The sequence below is a fragment of the Pogoniulus pusillus genome, chromosome 31 (genome assembly GCF_015220805.1).
Source record: "Pogoniulus pusillus isolate bPogPus1 chromosome 31, bPogPus1.pri, whole genome shotgun sequence".
Classification (NCBI taxonomy): domain Eukaryota; kingdom Metazoa; phylum Chordata; class Aves; order Piciformes; family Lybiidae; genus Pogoniulus; species Pogoniulus pusillus.
Window position 1 is genome coordinate 11338377 of NC_087294.1, and position 12247 is coordinate 11350623.

Here is a 12247-nt window from a genome sequence, read left to right on the forward strand (position 1 = left end):
GAGCAAAACAGCTCAGCTCCCTCAGCCTTTCCTCACAGGGCAGTGTTCCAGCCCTTTAATCATCTTTGTAGCCCTCTGTTGGACTCTTTCAACTAGATCCCTGTCCATGTTGAACTGAATGCAGTATTCCAGATGAGGTTTTGCCAGGGCAGAGATGAAGACAAAAAACCTAAACAATCAAGTTGCAAGTTATTTATTTTCCTTTTATTTACAATTGCTGCACACCAGTGATTTTTAAAGGTTGCATATCTTCAGCACTGTATCCTGGGGGCTTGATACAATCACATACTTTTGCTCATTAAAAAAGCATCTTAAACCTTTGTCTGGTCTCATTTATTTTCTGGAAACTCCACATTACTAATCTGAATCAGCTATGGAAAGAATTCAGTTCTAAGAGCAATGAAGGTAAACAGTGAGATTCTTCTGGGAAAACATCAAAACTTGGGATTTGGCTTTAGTACAATGAGTAATCACAGATAGGCAAATTTCAGCATCTTCAAGATCTCTCAGGCACCCGATTTTCTTCATCCCTCATTATCACAGTTTTCAAGCCTCTCCCAGATATACTATCCAGGAAAGATGTCTCTTTCTCGAACCCAGGGGAGTTACATGTGAATGAAGAAATGAGTTTGGATTCAGACAGGAGGTCAAACACACAACACAAGAGTAGGGAGCTATATTAATTTGACATCTTTTTCTTCTTCTAGAATTCTACTACTTATTTTTTCCCCCCACTGCCCACAACTTTTCAGGATAGAATTCCTTTTTTCCTTTAAATTCCTACCATTTTTCCATATTCTTTCTGCAAACCCTTAGGATGTTTTGTAACTTCTATCCTTCAGCTTTATTGTTGAACTATGAAAGCTAGTAAATAAACAAACATGATAAAGACTGCTACTTGAAGTTCCATTATAAAGTAATCTTTCTACTTCTAGTGTACATTCACCTATGACCTTGTTTGCAGCAGATGAACACAGTTCAAGTAATTTATATCTGAAGAAACCTTCTTGTTTAAGTAACCCATATTTTGCTCTTCCTTCATACAAACGCCTACATATATCATCACACAGAGGAGTAACAGCACAGTCTCATAACTGCCATACAAAAATACATTCCCATAAGCAAGAGCTGTCAGCTAAAATTCTTTGCTATTTTCTCTTGAAATAAATTGATCCTTTCTTTCTGCCTGCATTATTCACTACCTGATATTATACAGATCCAGAACAAAAGTCAGTAACTTTTAGAAACACCTTTCCTACCCACATGGCATGGAAGGGATTCTTGTAAGTGTGCTAATAATTCATGGTAAGAAAACTGTAGTTTCCTGTGTAAGGCCACCTTGGAGTCCTGGTGGACAGCAAGTTCTCCATGGAACAGCAATATGCCCTGGTAGGCAAGCGAGCCAGTGGCATCCTGGAGTACATCAAGAAGTCTATCCAGCAGGTGTAGAGAAGTTCTGCTCTTCTACTCTGCCCTACTGAGAACACACCTGGAATATTGTGTCCAAGTTCAGGCTTCTCAGATCAAGAGACAGGGACCTGTTTTAGGAGAACTAAAAGGCTTTTGATTATAGTTCATCCCACAGCAAACAGTTATGACATTATAAATATAGACTTGAAATTTCACTCCCCTTCTAGCTGGTGTAGCACAATGACAAAATCAACAGCTCTGAGCAAACTCCATAAAAGCAGCATCACTATATTATGTATAGGGTATTGTGAAAGTTTGGGTGTTACCCACCCCATCCCCCTCCCCCTAAGTATAAATCACCCAGACTAGACTCAGCTGCTCTGGAAATTGAATGAAGTTTTATATTTACAGCTTAGCACAATAGACAAGCAGATAGTTACAATAGATACAGGAATATACAAGTTAAAAAGTAATACAGAAACACAACAGCCCTCCCAGAAACCTGAGTCCCCAGGAGGGGCTCCCAACCACCTTTGCACCTTCCTCCCACCCCTCTACCTTACCCAAAGTCTTTCCTTATGTTTAAGGTAGGGATCAGCCAGGAGGATTAGGCAACAGATGGATTAGTCCCACAGATGGCAGGTTAGGTTAGAGAGAAGTTCTGCTGGGACATGTGAAAGCAAGAATACAAAAATAAGGCAGTCTGTGCTTGGCTGTCACCATATTAACTCTTCTGCCTGTACCTGCATATTCCCAACTAATCATTCTGCTCCTAACATCTCTTGCTGACCTTCCCAGCTCACCCTGCACATAAGGGAGATTCTGAGATAAGGGAGAGGGTGGAAAGACCCAAAATGACAACATTATCTCTTGCTGTTCCCTCTTCAAGCCTGCAAGGCCGGGAGGGAAGCCTTTTTCTTCCCCCATTCAAACCTCTGGAGTTAGAGGGGGACTTTGGACACACACCTACAACACCTATGAGGTTGCTTTCCTTGTCTTTGCCCTCAGAAATATACGTAATTGTGTATACACCCTTATGTATACTTATGGTGGGTTGGGAACTTCCCTACTCCCCTCCACTTCAAATTTACCAGACCAGTTCAGATGGCTTGGAAGTAAGAGAGCCATATTTACAGCAAAGCTAAATTTCCAACCACATATACAAATATGGTTAGATATATTTATAATTATATACAATTCAATCAAATCTCCTCCCCCCCCAGACAAAAGAAGTCCAGAAGGAGCCAACACCACCCTCTCTCTCCCCAGATAGAGAACAACCAGTAAAGCTCACCTGTTACCAGGTCAGCCAAAGTTAGTGGAAGAGATTAGAGAGAAGCAAGCAGTGCCAGTGCTCAAGAGACAAGAGGAACTATTTGTTCATACATTGGTTTGCTAAGAGGAGTAAAAAGCCATCGCATGAATCACATGCACCATATTGTTATTCTTTTACAACTGTGCTAGTTTGAGGCTAATTGAAGTGTTTTAATGAGAGAAATTAGATCATTGGCTGTGAAGAGAAAATAGTGATGGCTATATTACCCACTGGATTGCTGGGAGATAAAACCCCAAAACAACAACAGTCTCTCACAGTGTGTGTCTGGCTGCAGCTTGCTTCATTTATCCCTTTGCCTGGGCCTGTGTAACTCTACCTAATCATTCTCCTTCTAACCCCTTATCTGGCATCTCACCCCTGCTTTCTCCAAAACAAAGATTAATCACATAAGCTTCCTGAGATAAGGGAAAGATGGGAAGAAGGAAGAGAGTGAGTTTGTAGCCCTCCTGTGCAGTCTCACTGTTCAGGAGGGCTTTTGAATTTCTATGTTATTTCTAACTTGCATAGAAGTGTAAATACTTGTATATATGCCTCTAAAGGTGTGCCATGCTGTAAACATAGCTTCATATTAACTTCCAACTGCCTGAGTTAGTCTGATGATTTCCAAGCAGGGGAGGGGGGAAACTCCTGGAAACATGAACAACCAATGAGCTAGCATAGCTGGATTCTGCACTTCACTTTCAGGAAAGCAGCAATTTCTCTTATTAGAATATTCCAATAATCCTTCAACCACTACAGTATGTGTAGCTGAAAGAATGCACATACCTTTCTGCTAGAGGTTGAGGTATACACAGGAGAGTCAGCCTTACCTTTCTCCAGAGGTTAACCTGCAGCAGGAGACACAGAATCCCTAATCCTGTGCAGTGATAGTTCCCCCAGCCCAAGCTGATGCAGTGAGCACTCTTAGATCATAGCATCATGGAGTCCATTCTCAATGGTACCTGGAGCAGCTTGGAGAAATCCATTTGTGCATGTTAGAAGCAGCCATAAAGTGTCATAACCTGTGGATGCAGTGACTTACCTCCTGCACAATCCTTAGTAGCATGGGGCTGGAAACATAAAGCATTGCATTCCCAAATACCAAGTGCAGATGATGTTAGAATGGCCAGTAGTACCCTATCCTAACTAGCCGGGGGGCCAACCAGGCCCCCCGGCCTTTAGATCACCTCCACCATTCACCCGGTGCACACCACAGGGACTCACCAGTGATGAGAGGAGGAGGATCCCTCTGCCCAAATGGGCAAACTTAGAGCTTCTGCCTTTACTGGGTCAGCTTATAAAGGAGAGTGGGTGGGGAGGGCAAAGTGGCCCCACCTGGGGTGGGAGGAGACTCCAATAGAACCCAGGTGCTCTGGGGTAGCCCTCCACTGGACCCTCTCCAGCAGATCCCTGTCCCTCTTAAACTGGGGAGTCCATAATTGAACACAATACTCATGATGATGTCTCGCCAGGGCAGAGTAGAGGGCAAGGAGAACTTCCCTTAATTTGCTTCATACACTTTTCTTAGTATGCCCCAGTATCACCTTGGCCTTCTTGGCCACAAGGGCACATTGCTGTCCCATGGATACTTTGCTATCCAACTGCACTCCTAGGTCCCCCTCCACAGGGCTGCTCTCCAGCAGATCACCTCCCAGCCTGTACTGGTGCAGTTTGTTATTCCTCCCCAGGTGCAGGACTTTGCACTTGTCCTTGTTGAACCTCATTTGGTTCCTCTGTGCCCAGCTCTCAGTCTGTCCAAGTCTTGCTGGGTGGCCACACAGACTTCAGCAGTATCAGCCAAGCCTTCCCAGCTTGATGTCATCAGCAAACTTGCTGAGCGCTCTGTCCCCTCATCAGTGTCATTGATGAAGATGTTGAACGTGTTTTGATTATTTATGTCCCTCAGCAGAACAAATGAGTGATATAGACATCATTATTATCTTATTCACAGCCAATTATCTAATTTCTCTCACTAAAATATTCCAATTTGCCTCAAACCAACATGGGAGGGGGAAGCTGTGCAAGAAGACAGGAGCTGGAGAAAGGAGAATGTATGAGAACAGCTTTGCAAACACCAAGCTCAGTGATGAAGGATGGAGAGAAGGTGCTTTAAGTGCCAGAGCACCTTCAGTATATAATTTATTGGCATATGAGTAAACCTAATAAAATATTGTGCAATAATATACAGTTTTGACTTGGGGTAGTTTTCAAGCAAACATTCAACCTGTAGGATTTCATATACACACCTTCCTCTGCATTGGCTATTTGTATGTTTCTGTCTGTCTAGAGTCTAGCTTTTGGACATGTAAACCTGATCCTAAATGACACTGGAATTGCAATGGGGTGTGTAGCATGCCTTTGGACCTTAAAGATTTGAAAAAGTAATATTAAACAATCAAATAAAAGCACTGGGGAGAAAAATCTTTCAATTTGTCCACTAATCTTGGGGGGAAATACCAATGATTCTAAAACAAGACAGGGACACTTTTTGTTTCCTTTGACTAGTACATCCATCAAGAGTACTCCAGATCAGTCTGCTGTTTGTAAATGCTCATGCTGTCACACTCAGATTCACTTCTTTCAGTTCATCTGAAAACAAGAATGTAGGGGAAAGAGAAGAAATAAAAAGGAAAAAGAGAACCATTGTTTTTAAGTAAAAAGGTTGCATTCTTTTAATTTATTCTTCTCATGCTATTCAGGTGATTTTCTTAACTGGGAGCTGATGGACTACAGCCATTCCATTCCTTCCTAAGCCTCACATCATTTATACAGAGACTGACAGAAGACAAGTGTTTTGCATATGAGGCTGTCAGATGATGTTCTATGATTCTATGATAAGATAGTTCTAATGACCACATATGAGAAAGCAGAGGGGAAGAAGAGATTATGAAGTTTAGTCATTTGGATGAGGCCTTAATTAGGAGCTCACATAAGACTAATATTGCTTTCTCTTCTTGTTTATTCTTTCTGTAATATGAATAATGACATGCCAATTGTGTATTATTTATGGAACTTACTTTTGCCTCTACATTTAATTATGCTGCTGCATGTGAGATAAGCATTCTATTGCTACTGTAGTGTTGGGTTTGGTTTTATTTTCTTTTGTTGTATTTTTTCTATTAATCTATGGACTGATAGCTGTTTTTTTTCTCACAGAGAGAGTGATTTGCATTGGGATGGGCTGCCCAGGGAGGTGGTGGAGTCACCATCCCTGGAGGTGTTTAAGAAACGCCTGGATAAGGCACTCAGTGCCATGGTCTGGTTGATTGGATAGGGCTGGGTGCTAGGTTGGAGTGGATGATCTTGGAGATCTCTTCCAACCTGGTTTGGTTTGGGTTTTTCGGTGGAGAGGGTTCTGGTGTTTGGTTTGGTCTGTTTTCTGGGGGAAGGGGGTTTTGGTGTTTGGTTTGGTTTGGGTTTTTGGGTAGAAAGGGTTCTGGTGTTTGGTTTGGTCTGTTTTCTGGGGGAAGGGGGTTTTGGTGTTTGGTTTGGGTTTTTGTGTGGAGAGAGTTTTGGTGTTTGGTTTGGTCTGTTTTCTGGGGGAAGGGGGTTTTGGTGTTTGGTTTGGGTTTTTGTGTGGAGAGAGTTTTGGTGTTTGGTTTGGTCTGTTTTCTAGGGGAAGGTGATTTTGGTGTTTGGTTTGTTTTTTTCCTTATATGTAGGAAAAAAGAGGTGCCAGGAAGGATACAGAATACATTAATTCCCATGGTCATAAATGTGCACTTTAAAAAAAAGTAAATCAAGGCAATGTGAAAGGACATTAATACAGTAGAGAGAAGGGACTTCTATACTATTGTATAGTCAAAATAAAAGCCATTTGTTCAGTGCCATGGATGTATGCACTGCCCTCCTTGAAAAAAAAATCCCTTTTCTTCCTTTCCCCTAAAGCATTAATAAACTTAGAAAAAAATATTCATGCTAACATAACATTGTGTTGAGCCAGCTCTATAAACTTCCAAGGTACAAAAATGTACTTGCTTGTCTTTAGAAGTTACCCATAAAAGAATTACTATGCTCTTTGTAAAGCTCTCCTCTGACAGCCTGGATATCTTAGTTGTGTGTACAAGTTAAGGTATGTATAATCAAAACTCAGGAAGGTAGAAGAGATGTATTTCAGAGAGCTGTTGATGAACTGGCATCCAGTCTGACTCTAAAAAAACAAAATCATACTAAAAGACTCACCAAATGTGATGGTTTGGGTGTTCCCTGCCCCCCCACACTTTAGAAATCACACAGCCTAGACTCAGTCAGCTCTGGAAATATGAATGAAGCTTATATTTACAGCTATCACAATATACAAGCAGATATTTACAGTCTATACAGTTATAGACAGAAATAGACAAGGTAAAAGGTAATACAGAAACACAACTCCCCTCCCAGAAACCTGAGTCCCCAGGAGGGGCTCTCAACCACCCCTCCACTTTCCCCCTACCCCTCTCAACCTTACCCCAGTCCCAAGGAAGAAGCAAAGTGGATTAGCCCAAAATGGAGGGTGAGGTTAGAGAGATGCAGCTCAGCCAGCAGTCCCAGTGAGAGTGATGCCGAGTGTCTTATCTATGGTTTGACTTACATTTTTATACATCTCAGTAAGCCTGTGAGGGAAGCAGACATCATCATTGTTTTCATTTCACAGCCTATGATCTACTCCTTCTCACCAAAACATTCTAGCTAGCTTCAAACTAGCACAGCAAAGAAAATGAGGTGATAGGAGTTCCATGATCTAGATTTTCACATAAAGTAAGAGAAATTCTCAGACTTTGTGCCTTGGAAAAGCATGTGGAATTCTGAGGGAAGACCATACAGGAGTCACTGTGAGAGTTGATGTGCTCAGAATCAACTCACTAGAGCTGCAGTTTTAAATTTCACCTGTAATTAATAACATTTTCAGTTCAAAAACCCTAGAAACTAAATAAAGTGAACAAACCAGCAGACATTCTAGGGGGATTCACATAAACTGGTGTGCAGTTGAAGGAATGTATTTTAATGAAGATGTTGGTTTAATTAACAGCACATTCCACTTCATCAAGACGTTTTCTGGTGGCACGAGATCTTGCATATGCCCATAAGGCTGGTTGAGTATGTGGTCCTCTCCTGCTAGGAACCTTATCCACTTTTCAGAAAGATAAAGTGGTTCTTTGCACATAACTGAATTACCTTCCTAGGGTGCTCCTTTTTACCTTCTGTCACAGCCTCTTTGCCTGGAAAAAAAAATCCTGAAGTATTTTTAACATTCAGAGGATTTTGAAAATTGATCTCAGTGGATCATCTGTAAAAGAAGAGATAGATGCCCTCTTCAAAGGTCACAGAAAGGATTTTTGAGTCTTTAGCTCTGTGGAAATCAAACTGATTTTCTGAGAAGTCCTAGAGAGTGGTAGAAAACAGCCAACCCAATTAAAAATGGCAGTCCATGTTAACAAAGCTTATTATCTCTTGCCAAAGGAATAACATTTTCTTGGTGCACAGTGCATGGTAGTTCTCTGGTGAGCTTCCCTCAGCTTCATAGAGTACTTCTGCCTGATTCCAGCAATACAAAATGTGTGGTGTTCATGTCGCTAGTCCTTCAGTAGTATTCTGATGGTGAGTACAAATGATGTAGTTTCCATCACTTAGTCATTATCATGTTAATTTTGCCCTCCCTTCCAGCAGAGTTTCAAGCCTATTCTAAGCACCAGGACTCTATGAGGCATTGTGAGAACATATTGAGAGACCAAAAAAAGAAATTCTTATTTCATGCAGCTACCAACAAGACTGTAGGACAAGAGGAAGCAGAGACATTAAGATAAATGAGGATGTTGCACAGAAACAGAAAACATAATAGAAGCAAACAAACTAGTGTGAAATCAGTCAGGCAGCCAAAGGAAGACAATGCTGTTGTTTGGCAGCTGAACATGGAAATATTTTCTCAAGTATGGAATATACAGCAGAAGAAAATATGAATAAAACTGTTTAAAAATGGACCAAAGATTTAAATTTCACACATCTTTTACATGCCTCCAGGGAACAGTGACCACCACTTCCCTGGACAGCTTGTTCCAATTCTTGGCATCCTTGTAGTGAAGAAATCTTTCCTAATATCCAATCTAAACCTTCTCTGGCACAATTTGAGGTTGTTTCCTCTTGTCTTATCACTTGGGAGGAATAACCTATCTCACTTCAACTTCCTTTCAGGTAGTTCTACAAAGTGCTAAGGTCTCCCTTTTGCTTCAATTTCTCTAGTCTAAACAGCCTCACTTCTCTCAGCTGCTCCAGACTGTCTTCAGGCTTAGTTCATCACCATCATGTCTGTCCTCTAGTTAGGCTTCCAGAGCTGAACACCCATCAGTTTGCGTTGATTGGAAGATATTTTGTTACACAGACATGCATTTTACCTACCTTTTTACATACTTGCTGTGGCTTGATCAAACCATATAAAAAAAGCTTCCACTGAGATGTTGGCTTTCATGAGAGAACAAAACAAAAGCAAAGGGGGAAAAAAAAGAAGCTAACAAACAAACAAAAAAACCACAACAACAATACAGTGATACTCTGGTAATGTACAGAAAATAGATGGAGCTGGCTTAGCCAGCTCCTTAATCTTTGAAAAGGCTACACATGAGAGGAGTAGCAGGAGCTACATAAAGAATGGTGGAAGGCAGATAAATCTTCTGATGTGACTGCCTTTGTCCTTATAACTACACTACAGACGAGAAACACAATGCAGACCAAATCACCGACAGGGCATCAACAGATAAAAATGAAAGGAAAAATAAAACCAAAAACCAAACAAAAAGCACCTTTTGTTACACAATGCATCCTTCCAATCAAAACAAAATCCTCTAGAATTGTACAACAGAGTTTAATACAGCTCCTCATTATAACTAATAAGACATGCTAGCTAATAGCGGTCATGATCAAATACACCTCCTGTTTAACAAGCAGCACAAAATAATATGGCTTATGACGAGGCAACAGTTGCTCATTATCTCATAATCACTAGGAAATGAGTCAACAAACTATTTCATGGACCAAACCCATACCCTGTTGAAAGGCATTGTGATGTGCCTAGCAAGAAATAGCTTCTGATTTTTATTCATAGGATTCTTTCACCAATAACTAGTTGGTAACGGATGTGTCGGAATCAATCGTGTTTTAGATGTGCATGCAGTGAAGTGATAAGACAAGTCACTCGCTATCCCTGTAAAATTGCACTTTCCATCAAACAATAGAAATTGTTTTCTCTTTAGTGTTCCAAATATCCCACTATTTGGTTCAAATCTCCTTGTGATACATACAGATCAAGAGAAAACATTTCTAGGGATTGTAAAACAGTAGGGCTCTGTCAATCATTTTGGGTTCTGTTGCTGAGCAGTACCATGCCTTTGGCTGGAGTAACTTCCCATATTGATAAGTCTATGAATTCTGTCTCTTTGTTTTTGTGAACTGGGACAGTTTCTGACCTATTAACAAAACCCCAACTATTTGCTATACTTAATGAACTTAATGATAGAATCATAGAATCAACCAGGTTGGAAGAGACCTCCAACATCATCCAGTCCAACCTAATCCCCAGCCCTATCCAGTCAACTAGACCACGGCACTAAGTGCTTCATCCAGTCTTTGCTTGAACACCTCCAGGGTCAGTGCCTCCACTTGAACACTTCCAGGGATTGTGACACCACCTCCCTGGGCAGCCCATTCCAATGCCAATCACTCTCTCTGACAACAACTTCCTCCTAACATCCAGCCTACACTTCCCCCAGCACAACTTGGGACTGTCCCCCCTTGTTCTATTGGTGGTTGTCTGGGAGAAGAGACCAACCCCCACCTGGCTACAGCCTCCCTTCAGGTAGTTGTAGACAGCAATGAGTTCTGCCCTGAGCCTCCTCTTCTCCGGGCTGCACACCCCCAGCTCCCTCAGCCTCTCCTCATAGGGTTTGTGTTCCAGACCCCTCACCAGACTTGTTGCCCTTCTCTGGACACGCTCCAGCACCTCAACATCTCTTTTGAATTGAGTGGCCCAGAACTGGATCTTCATAGAGTGATATTAGACAAAGAAATGTAGATATAAACCATTTGTTAACAATTCTTTCACTCTTGATTTCACTAAAGGATTTTTTGGGTTTGGTTTTCAGAAAGTGAAGTGCTCATAGGCTTTTATTTCATAAGGATTGAAACAAAATTCTTTGTGTTGATCCCTTTCTATGTTAATCCCTACATTTAACAATATGTCACTTAAGACAAAGGAAAAATATTGCTGCAGGTCCATTTCTGTTGTCCTTTACACAGATGAAACTTGAGTTCAGTGGGAATTAAAGAGGATGAAACTCAAAGGGAAATCTGATGATGTATGTGTATGTCCAAGCAAGAAGAGCCATCTGTTATAAAAGGTAGTATTAATGACCTTACCAGCTCATGTCTGGAAAGTGAAAGGATGATAGAAGTGTTGCTACTTTTAACTATGTCCCTCTTGTTACACTGGGATGGGGTTTTGTGTTGGTTTTGTTTGATTTCATTGCTGAGGAGGTGTATTCACAGGATCACAGGATTGGGTGTTTGTGAGTTTTTTTTGTTGATTGTTTGGGTTTGGTTTTATTTGGGATTTTTGCCTTCTGCTAGGCTCAGTTAAGTCATGCAGGTTTTTCATTTCTCCTCTTGAAGAATGGAATAACACAGTTACATAATGGTTCAAACACTTCCATTTTGGAGCTCAGATGAGACACTTAGAAATAGCTAAAAGTGTTTCTCCTTGAACATGAGAAATAAAGTTGTTTCTTGTGAAATAAGAAACCAGTTGTTTAAGTCCAAGCAAAAATAGATTACTCATAGAGGCAGTTATTTAACTTCATGTGATACCTTTAAAGTGCACTGGCTGGAATGGTATGCATGCCACTTAAGCACTCCACTGGAACATCTTTGTATTGGTTTGTTTGAGTTCAAGCACTCTACTGGAAAAAAAGGGAAGTATTTAATGGCCTTTGTCTTGTCTGGAGTCCTAGTTCCAAAGAATTGTTGCTACTAGAACTAACAACTAATGGACTTCATTCAATTGATGAAGTCGATACTAAGGTCTTCAATTCCATTTCCAAGATTCCTTACAGAGGAATTTATGGCATATACCTTACACAGTGTGTTGCTTCTGATAACACATTCAGGAACATTCAAAACAGGGAAAAAAGAGTCTTTTGCAACTATTGAGTTTGTTTCCAAGCGTTTAGAGGCAGACAACTTATGCCAACCACAAACACTTGGGAAAATATAATTTGTTGTCCCAGGGCAATGAATATTCTTGGAAATTCATGTCCATGAAATGTAGCAGAAATGCAAGATGTATACTGAGAAACTCACAAATCAAATTGCTGTTTCCAGAGTATGGAGAAAATAAAAGCTTACACAGGTTGAGGTGTAAATACGAGACAAAAATCTAGTACAATTATTTCATAGTGGATGTAAGAATAGTACAGTTTAGTATATTTAATACACAATACATGGTTCTATCATCACTTTTTCTATTATAATGTATATTCAGAAACAGCATACAGAACA

The 12247-nt window shown here is 40.7% G+C and overlaps 1 long non-coding RNA gene across 1 annotated transcript; it reads right to left on the bottom strand.

Moving 5' to 3' along the window:
• Positions 1-728: 728 nt before the first annotated feature.
• LOC135189173 (uncharacterized) lies at positions 729-7237 on the bottom strand. Its single transcript, XR_010307944.1, has 4 exons — positions 7173-7237; positions 3556-3696; positions 1974-2071; positions 729-1552 (listed from the first exon to the last, which is right to left on the bottom strand). It is a non-coding gene; the product is annotated as an uncharacterized LOC135189173 (long non-coding RNA).
• Between the last annotated feature and the right edge of the window lie 5010 nt (positions 7238-12247).